We start from the raw sequence: 11449 nt of genomic DNA, 5'->3' as shown, positions 1-11449 counted from the left end.
ATAATGTTTTCAACAATATATTTTTCAAAGTATAACTGAGTAAAGGGTATCTCTTAGTCGAGCGCTCTATAGTGGAGTTATTGATTTGTTTTGTGTTTAGCCTGTTAATATCGCCCCCAAACACAAAAGGGCGATCGACTTTAAGCTCTTCACCGCGTTTTATTTTTCCAGCTCCTCAAACAAGAAACATTTGGATTATTTATGGATTTTACTTGTTTTGTGCGATACAAACATGCAGCACCCGCTACTTTGGCTTCCCTCAATTGGCTTCGACTATTATATTTATATCTACTTTTTATATTTTATATATTTGTAAGACGTCTGCATTCAATTTTTGCATATATTGTATACTATATTTTCGGCGTTGGTTCATCATATGAAAGAAAGATCAATTTTTCCAAAATTGTTTGTAAGTGACCACGCTGATTACTAGAAATAATGAATTATCGATAGTCTGGCATATTAAGCAGAGCAAAATGGCTGAAAATCGCTGACTTTAGAGCTCGCTAAAAGTGTAAAATATAAAATTTTAAACAATTTATAACATTAGGTATAATATTAAATGATTGAAGTAAAGTAAAATAAATGCATATTGTTATGTACAGGAAATTATTCTAAATGATAATATCTTCTAGTGATATTTGTTACTATTGGGTGTAAGAATATTAAAAGCTGAAAGAATCGGGCCTGTCACCTTAAAAATTCTTTTATAGCTCTTTACTCCTTGAATACATCAATGCCTTCTTGTCGTAACACAATTATTTCTAGAATACAGTTTATTTAGGTTTCGGAAATGTTGGCTTCTCACATTTTCCCACATTTCATTATTCAATTAAAAAATACATAATTTATTAAAATTGAATAAAGCAACATAATGTCAAAGATGCCGGACTGCAAAGACGCTACGCATATGTGCAATTTAAGCATATTGGAGCAGCAGCAGGACATTGGCCAAGGGCCATGCACGGACCCTGGACGAGAACAACAAAAGAGCAATAGAGCAAAAATCAAATCAATTTTAATTTAGAAAACAAGCAAAAACGCGTCAGAAAAATGCGAAGCCAAGCAAAATGTTGGGCAAATGTTAAAAGGCAAACAGGACGACAGGACAACAGGACAACACAGGAGCTGGGAGCAGCAGCCGAGTTGCAAACCCTTCGAATGTCTTGCAAGAAAAAGAACTAACAGCCAACCCCAAAATGAGAACAAACCTGCCGGTGCCCCGCTTCCCCCTCCCCCATTCCACACACAACAAGCAAGGCAAACAATGTGCTTAGCATATGCGCATAAATCTCAGCCTGGATGCAGAGAGGCAGGGCGGCAGGGCGGCAGGGCGGCAGGAAGTGGTTGCCAAAGGGGCAGAAGGACTAGAAGGACCACCCCAATGCAAACTGGGGCGATTCGCCGGGTCGTCTGCTTCAAGACGACAGCACAATCTAATAAAATGGCTAAACGCTTCAATGACAATTCGAGCATGTAAAGTACGCACACACATTCCAAGGGGAGGATTGAGGCAGAGAGCTGGGGCAAGACACAGAAAAGAACGGTAAATACATGTTGCATGTGGCGCTTAGCCGTGTCGTACAAGCGCCATCAGACAGCGCCCCGACCTCTCCGGCCCCAGCAAAAATAGGCAATAATCGTAAGTGAAACTGCGTTCGCTTGCCGGACAAGGGGCATCAGATTGGGGCTGAGGCGGGGTTCGGTCAGTCACCAGCTGCTGAAGTGACCCCCGTTCCGCGTTCATACTCTCCCCAATCAGCTCTTGTATTGAAATGCGCTTTAAGTTGTGGCGCTGTGTAATTGAATTAAATGGATTTCAATATGCGGGCGCATGTTTCCCAAAGGGGATGGGGTTGGCCAAGGGGCAGCAAGGGCCTGCTTGGAGAAATGTACATGCATAAACAGCTGCCGGAGATGAAAGTCACTTTGCTCATGTGTAGAAATACATAGAAAGTTGTAGAACTTAAGCTTATTATAATATTAACCTGGGAGAAGGAATGAATAGGAATATATCAGAAATAATTATACCTATGTTTTAAATACAGCATTTACTTAGCAATCCAGTTAAGGGGGGGAAATAAATCAGCATCACGAAAATGTAGTTGAAATCTAGACAAGCCTTTGATTTATGAACAATTGATCAAAATTACAAAGTTTATTTATAAAATAAAACTTACTTAAAGCTAAAAGCTCATTCAAATAGCTTTCATTTGAGAATAAAATCGTTTGGTTTGAATACTTAAAGCTTCATTTCGGAGAATTTCATTAATCAAGAATCAAAGGAGCAAGTACTTAGATTAAATAAAATAAAAAGTATGTCATGTTGTAAAAAGTATAAGTACATCAATTTTTTCCTACAGAAGAAAGAGTTAAATGTAAATTCTTAAGCACTCTCCTTTTAATCACGAAATGGATTTTAAATTTGTAATCCTATTTTTCTGTCCTGCCCGTTCCGAACACTGTGTTGACCCCTTTTTAAGGCTGCCAGAGCTAAGAAACAGGTAGCTCATGGGTAACTTTGGCAAGTTTGTCGGTGGAACTTTAAGACTCATTGCGAAAAGTTTTGGCAACATGCAAACTTCAATCAACACCAGCAAATATCAAGCTAGGAAACCTCAAGACAAACTTAACTGACCAACTGTCCCGCATTGTGTAATTTTTCAACTTGAGACCAACAAAAGATAACAAAAACCAAAAAATAGAAGAGAGAAACTTTTTGTGACTTCTTATCGTTTTTTCGGTTCCTTTGGTCGTTCATTGTTTTATTTACCTGCCCGCCAGGTTGTGTGTCTCTCGGTGTGTGTGTGTGTGTAGTCTTATTTATATCGCATGATTGAATCTTGGCCAACAGCAACTTTTTCTATTAACTTTAATGCCAGCAGAGACCAACCAGCAGCAGTACCAACTATGTGGCTATAAGTCTGGAACTGTCTGCCTTGGCGGGTTTTTGTCTGGTTTTGTCTGGGCAGCGTCCGCTTCACCTGCGAAATGGTCGCCTCTTTAGCTCGTAAATGAACTTGATTTTATCGTCGGCCCACTTTTCCTCCTCTCAATGTGTATTGATTTCCAGTGGCTTCCACTTGGCTGCTTCAACTTCCTCAAGTGGTGCCTTGTCCTGGGGTTACATTGTTTTTATGCCACGATTTCGGTTCGTCTCCCTGCGCTAATGAAAAAGTTCAAAAGTCAATGTTTTTTGACTTTTCATTGGCTTTGCTCCTCCATTTCTTTAGAAGTTTCTCCCGCTCTCTCGCTGCCGTGCTTTTTATGGCAATTTCAGTTTGAGTCAAGCGATTGCCCATTATTGATGACTTTGCAAGTCGCGAATAGCTCAAGAATAGTTCATTAATCGTTGCCAACCGAATCGTATCCCTTAAACGCTCACTGCCAGCTACAATATAGGGCTAAGTCTTGATATATGGGGTCATAAATTAATTGCATTCTTAGAAACACCTTTTGTTATCTGAAGATTATACATTTCAGCTGTGGGACTTCTCGAATATATGCTTATGTTGGCTTTAGACTCTTTGAATGAATTTATTTCGTAAAAAAACGGTTGCTTTTCAATTTGATTGAGGAAAATCATTGTGAATTTTTTCAATATTTTCTTAATTAATAAAAAAGTATTATTATTCCATTAAAAATTGGCAGCCAGAAAATCAATATTATCGTGCATAAATAATAATAAATTTTATTTAATTATAACAATGTCAGTTCCTTAAAGTTTAAGTAAATTAATTAAAGAAATGTTTGCGTATTTGCATATTTGCAAGGATTAACAACTTTAAAAAATTTAAGTAAGTCCGTATTCGTATAATTTATTTTAATATAACAACTTTCAGCACATCTTCCAATAATCCATTGAAAATGTCGTTAAAACTCATTTTGGAGTAAATTACATAAATTGCTCATTAACTGCAATTACACACATAATTCTATCTCACTTGTGAGCACATGTGTGTGAGTGTGTGGTTGTGTGTCTTTGGTTGTCTGCCAATGTAAAATATTGGCATTGTACGACATGCTCATTAATTATGCTGCATATTGCAGTTTATCAACACAATCGTCGACTTGACAACATATTTACCACACCCCTTTCCATATAAGCCCCCCCCCCCCCCTGCTCAACCGTCTACCACACACATCTTTACCCGCCCCGACCTGGTCGTATAGCCCATTGAAGGACTCTCGCCTTGAATTGGTTGTACTTGCATTTAATTTATAACCCGAAAAGCCCAAAGTTATACATTTTAACAGGATATGAATAAAGTTGAAGACAATAAAAGCAAATAAAACAGACAGACAACAACTCGACAGGCCAAAGTTTGCGGCAGCGGGGTGTGTGGCAGTGGGTGCAAGAGATTCATTATCTAGCACAACATTTATAAGTGTATGGCAACTGTCTGTGGCACTGGATGAGAGTATGTGACTTCCTTCAACATGTCTGTCTGTGTGGTTGTGCGACTGTGCTGCTTCTCCCACCAGCTCAACGTCCCTTACTCCACCATGCGTATGCGTATTTAATGAGCAGACGTGCGTGCCAAGTCAGCTTAGGCTAAGAATCGCCCAGAATTCCTCCCAGCTTCCTTGAACCGAGGCGAAAATCCAAAACTCGCAGCTTGCTGGCGCTAGGTGCTAGCGGGGAGTGCAGCCGGAAAACGCAAGTGTTGGGCATGTATGTGGGCGATGTGTGGGTGCAAATACGTGAAAATGCCAAAATTAAACCAAAACTTTTCATGCTTCATCGCAGCAGAAACAGCAACAGAAACGGCAACAACAATGCTAAGGCGGAACGTGCACTTGGCCACTTTTGGTGACTACGTGCAAAAGTTTTTCATTTCCGCTTTGGCAAACATTAAAGCTGCCAGAACGAATTTACAACGAGCTGCAGTTACAAATACAAACAGCCTGCCAAAGATACAAAGATACAGATACAAAGATACACGCACGCTCCAACTGAGCCGAGCGCTAAACTCAACTGAGCATAGTTGAGATGAGCTCAGCTGAAATTAGATAATCAGCGGCCGAAAACGGAAATGAGCAAACGCAAATAAATCAAATGACGACTTAAAATAAATACATACACAGCAGCTCGAGAGGAATATATTCAAGCGGCATTATCTGTTTATTTGCTTGATATACTTTTTCCATTGGAAATATATCTTATTCAGCTCAATCTTAAATGAGGGCAGTAGCTAATTAATTCGGCCTAGCCTTAGTCTTTTGCATAACATTTGCACAGGCCTTTCCTTTTGAATATTACACTTATTTGACTTCATTTTTTGACATTTTAGCTCTGTCTGTACATATATTGCATTATCTATGTGAATTATTGTTTAAAATCAGTTTAGACCTGAAGGGCATCAATAATATTGCAGCTCCGAGTTGCTGTCAGTATATCACATAGCTGACAGTTGGCGGGTTCGAATACTGCTGGAGAGAATCTATGAATTACATTTTAATGAAAACGTTCGTTTCTTATTATATATTAATTAATAGCACTATTAATTTGTTTTTGTTTACGAAATTCTGTTATGAAATTCCAAAATATTTATTTTTTATTGACAGTTTTTTTCTAAGAAATAAGCATTTATTTAAATCGAAAAAAAAAAACAAATTAAAGTTTGCTTGACTAAAAAATCGTATAAATTGCAAAATTATTATAATAAAAAGGCAACTGTTGATATATTTTCACAGACAGGCTTTCGAGCATATAAGAGCCAAACAGCCCGCCACTATACGCAGTTGGCACCTAATCAGCGCTCGTCGGGCCAATCCCACAACAAACTTTGCCACTTGGCGCGCTCGAAATTAGCGTCTGTGACCCCCCAATTAAAGGAGCCGAGTCTTCAAGGCGAAAAGGGAACAAAGGCAGCGTTGTGTCGCGCGCGTGTAAACAGTTGCCATTGGCCATAACTCTAAGCCAATAGTCAACATGGGAAAATAAAACAAAAACAAGGCCCAGACCGAACACTTGACGGCGGCAATGGCTGCGACTTGGCTATGGCTATGACTATGGCTACGGCTTTGGTCTGGGCGCATTCACGCCTCAAAATTTCAACAATAGCAAAATGAAGCAAACGAAGCGACGAAGCCACTTTAAGCTCTGCAAATCCATAAAGCAAACAAAATGGTTTTCAAATAGAAACCGCGTTCCGGATGCGAACAGCAATGGAGGCCGCAACGGCCAAGAGAAGGGCAGACGCCGTTGAGGAGGAATCCAGTGAGCAGCCAACATTCAGCAGCCAGGAGCGCCACTGCCGGGACGTTCGAGGTTGCCATTGTTACGGACATCGATAATACTGAGCCATATTTTCACAGCGGTTAGACCAAGAAGGCAAACCCACAGACTGCGTCTCGAGAGGGGGGGAAACTGAACGGGCGGAGGCTGCCTTAGGGTGTCAACAATGCCAGCGGCTGTCACCCATTCCAACAGTTTGTTTGGTTGTGATTTTCGTTTTGTTTTCATTTTTTTTTTTTTTTTTTGTGAATACTCCGGCAGCTCTGGCAGAAAATTGAAAATTTTCTTACTAATCGCAATCGATATGCCTTGCCAAATGTCACTCAGCTGTGTGTGTGTGTGTGTGTGTGTGTGTGTGTGTGTGTGTGTGTGTGTGTGTGTGTGTGTGTGTGTGTGTTGGTTGAGCCGGGGGCCAGTGGCCGGGGATCTGTTTGAATTCGATTGTGCAAACAAATAAATTGAAGAATGCTCAAAATTAAATAAATATTTGGCATTTTCAGCTGCAAATAAATTACAATAATGAATGACTTTGCAGGGCTTAGCGAGTGAGAAAGATAAATTACAGTTGATTTGACAAATTAAGTTGCTTGCAGGGCCCTCAATTTATAAATTTATAAAGATATGCCAAGTGAATTTTAAGATTTTCGTTATTTGCCCGAAATCAGCAAAAACACTTTGCTGAAGCCGGACGAAAAAAGAAAGGAGACCATCATTTTGGGAATATAAATAAATTCTTAAAAATGATGTGCATACATATGATACTTTTTCCATATCGTAAGAGATAGTTCGTGGACTTTCGGTGCCAAAGGGCAGAGGTGTTAAGCTGAGCGTCTCGAAGCAGCGCGACAAGTGTGTCGCCACCAATACCCGTTAAATAACCAGCAGTCGATTAGGGGATACGCGTACTGAGAAATTTTACATATTGGCATAATATTAACATAACATTAAATTACCAACTATCTAATTTTATAATTTTTTGTTAGCCGAGAAGCTAATTTGGAAATGCCGATATTTATTTTTTTGTAATTCTTAAATATTTGTAACATTCTGTCTGAGAACCATGCACATTTGAATGCATTCATTTAATTTCATTTCCTTTCACTTACCTGGCGAGCTGCTGGAAGAGATAGGACATCATGCAGACTAAATGCAGTCTATAAATCCTTTCGAATTTCCAATACACAAAGTAGATGTCGAGTGATGGCAAGCTCGTCTGTGCTCCTTAAAGTCTCAAGTTTCCCTTCAATTAAAAAAACAATTGCATACCCAGCACCAAAAAAAAAAAAAAAAAAACGCACTCAAGCACCACTGCAGGCGAATTCCGTGGCAGGGTGCACAAATTAAAATCGACACCAAATAACCAGGCCACCAGCCACGCCACATGCGTCCATTTATTGCTTCGTGCCACATTCCGTTGCTGGGTCCCTGTCTGCCCCTGCTCCTTCCTTCAGCCGATCCCCTTTGTGGAGACTTCTGCTCTACTCCTTCAACAAGAACAACACTTCGACGGGCGCATAATTCACAGCTGAGTGAATTTTAAGTGGTTATTGCAAAAGTTCGCACAGGCGAAAGTGTTACGCGCCCCTCTCCCCGGACACCATCCCACTCAGACGACCCTCCGCCCGCCACATCTCCATCAATTGCAGCCATATTGGGTGCCAGCAAATTGGAGCGCAGTTTTTATTGAGTTATATTTTTGCAGAAGGAGGAGAAGCAGTCGGCGACGGCGCCAGCGACGACTGCAGCGTCGACGATGGCGTCGTTGACTAGGCCAGAAATTAGGTTAAGCATTATAAATAATTTGATTAGCCTTAATTGGCGTGAACTTGCAACGACTCAGCAGCAGAGCCAGCGCCCAAGTCAAGCTGCAAAGGTCGCCCCCGTGGGCTAGAGGAGTCGCAAGCTTTTTATGATTGACAGGCGGGCGCGAAACGGGGAGCAGGGGCGTAGCCAGACGGAAATGATTATTATATAATTGAAATTGATAGGCAAGTGGGCGTCGGGCAGGCCACTTGCCTGCTTCAATTATTCATAAAAATCCCATTTAATTCCAATTAAAGATGCAAAAGCAGCTGTTCATCTGCAGATAAGCCGACAATCGACCCCAAATAGGGGCGAGGCTTAGACCATGGCTGGGTCATTTGCGACCGACTATTTGCTCAGCGACGACTACGTGTCCGAGCGAAAAACGTGCTCAAGTTGCAATTTAAAGCTGCATTTGGCACGGCAATATACCCTAGCTAAGATACCAAAGCAGCAGCCAGGCAACGACTTGCTGATACCCTATGCAGAGCTGAAAGAATTTTGTTCAAAGTAACAAATCGCAATGTAAAGGATATCAGCTTGGGCGTCCATTGTCAAAACACATTTTCGGGTTTTAAGAGGTTTTGGAAGATGCTAATCTAATAATAATTCGCGGTCTTTAGCATATACACAAACCGCGCAAATCTCTGCCAATACGCATTATAAGGCTTGCCAGAACCTGCGCAATTCGCCGGCTGGGTTGGTCATGAGTATTGAGTCCATGCTTCTCATGTATATATAAATTTACTACTCTAGCTCTTGTCTTACCAATACCAGTCGCGGGTTCGAGTCCCGCTGCGGGCATGGTTGTCTCGGATTGTCCTAGTCTCCTTTATTATATGCAAATCGAAGGAGTGTATTTAGATGATGTGATTATTTGTGTATCACTTTCTGAGTATATATGTAAATATTGTTGCGCGTCTGTCAATGTTGTATATAATAGGCTTAAGCTTAAAACACACACTCGTCAAATTATAGATATATAAGCTTTTGTAATATATAACTTGAACTTGAACACAACATTACACACATATACATATATAAATATAAATGCAGCTGCTACTACTACACACACACACACTCACTCATCTATATAAGCGACACATCCATTATATATTGTAGTAGTAGTTGTTGTAGTCGTTCATCGTCAATTGCGGAGAAGAAGAGGGCAGTGGCTGTGGCTAGAAAGAAGAAGAAAGGAAACCCCCGACATCGTCTCATCATCATCGTATCGTCGTCGTCATCATCATTCATCGTCTCTCTCTCAACACACACACGTCTCTCGATGCACTTTTGGAATGGTTCTGGATCGGAAGGTAGACACACTGGTAGACTAAATAAAGACTGACTGAGAAAGTATTGCAGAAAATATGGCACTCCCCCCCCCCAAAAACCCCCCTCTGTTAATGAACAAGAAAGCTTCTCAACTCTCAATGTCAAAGAAGCAAATTCGAATGCAAACTTAAATGTAAAAAAAAAAATTAGAAAATAAAATTTAAAAATATTTTTATATTTTTACTCAACCAGCTTAGCTGGTTAAGTATACTTTTACTCAATCAGCTTAGCTGGAATACTTGTTAAATTAAATATCATATCTTAAATTTGTTTTTGGGTGTTTAAGATATATATTTAAGTACTAAGATATTAGTAAGAAATTGCTTAATTGTAGAATTAGTTTGCATAAGATGATTTACAAAATTTAATTCGTTTAAGAAATATGTAAGACTTGACTTTTCCTATGCTAGCTATATCATATAGAGATCCGATCCGGCTAATGATTAACTGAGTTATAGGTTTAACAAAAATATACCACATAATATAGTTGTAAGCACTTTTAAAACTGGTTCGCAAATCGCGTTGCGTCCAAACTCAAATAAACTGATGAACGAATTTAATTCAATGTGTATTTGGGGCGTGGCTGGGCTTAGGCAGCAGAGGGTGGAGCCTTGCGGGTGTTGGATGCAGTGGTGGGAAGGGGGGCGTGCCACTGTAAAGTGAAATTTGCACAATACGTTGGCGAGCCCCAAATGCAAAATTGTTGCCCGACGCCAATTACAACACGGCGCGTGGAAATGCAAAAGCGCCGCCTCTGTGGGCCTGTGGAAATGTGGGCGTTGGCGTGTGTACTGTGGCGCACTGCAGGCGATGCGCACAAATTGAAAATGAAATGCAAAATTGTTAAATTTGGTAAAGAGAGAGTTCATTTAAATGAAATCAAATATACAGCAGCTGCAGCTGCAGCAGGCGAGGCTGGGAAAACTAACGCTCACAAGTGCTATAAGAAAATGCCGAATGGCGCCTTTAACAATGGGCAAACATTTTTGCAATGATAACTAAATAAACTGACAACTGGCCGAACTGTCAGCCGCTCGCATTGAGTACTAAGAGAATTGACTGAACAAATAAACTGCATACAATGCCAAAAATCGTAGCTGACAGCAAATCCAAATCCCAATGACAAAATCAAGCAATTGCAATCGATATGTGCCGCACACACACAAACACAACACACACACACAAACACAACACACGCAAAACACACACACACAAGCACACAGTAAATGGTCGTGTTTCGGTCTGTTGCCAGTACTGAGATCTAAGCCAGGTGGAGTGGGCGGAATGTAAAGAGGCGATGATTGGGGCGAGTTAGCTGCTGTTTGCGTGCAGGGATGAACATGTTCGCAAAGTCGTGTCCACACGACACGAGCCATAAACAAATCACGCACGATAGCTTAAAAAGCACGACTGTCTCTAGGGCGAATATATGTTTCCTCATGCTAAGAGACATTCTTATCGTTTCATTATATTTATCGTAACATGAATAAGACACGACTTGTGGCCATCTCTAGCTCGGGCTGCCCAGTAACTCGACCGTTTAGACAGGCACGCGACATGTTGCTGCTGTGTTCGTTCGTTGCTCTGTCGAAATGTCAATGCAATTGTCATTGTCTCTCTCCCGTTCGTGTTTGTTGCAGTTGTTGTTGTTGCTGCTGTTGTTTCTGTTGTTGTTACTCCTGTTGTTTGCCGTATGCATCATCAATTTGATATGTCCAGCCAGAGTTGGGGGGAGTTAATGGAGAAAGCACTTTGGCGCCCAGCTGCTGCTACTCTTATTGATGAGTTCGAGCAAACTGAAAACTGAAATGCAATAAGCAGCCCAATACTTAGGGATAAAAAGGCGGACACTGGGAGTGGTTGGTGCGGACATAAATCGGCTATGCAATTTCGCAATTTGATGGTTACAGCTTTAATAGAGGCTAGGACCATTTTTAAATACAATTCGACTAAGTTTTATTAGTGGGATACCCGAAACTGATTAAGATTTTATTGATCAGCGGTCGATTAGTTCACAGCTTAATGATTTTACGAAATCTAAATCAAAACTATTCTATAATTACTTAGATA

Source organism: Drosophila virilis, chromosome 4 (assembly GCF_030788295.1).
Source record: "Drosophila virilis strain 15010-1051.87 chromosome 4, Dvir_AGI_RSII-ME, whole genome shotgun sequence".
Classification (NCBI taxonomy): Eukaryota; Metazoa; Arthropoda; class Insecta; order Diptera; family Drosophilidae; genus Drosophila; species Drosophila virilis.
The sequence above is the reverse complement of the archived record's forward strand: the minus strand, read 5'-3'. Positions refer to the sequence as shown.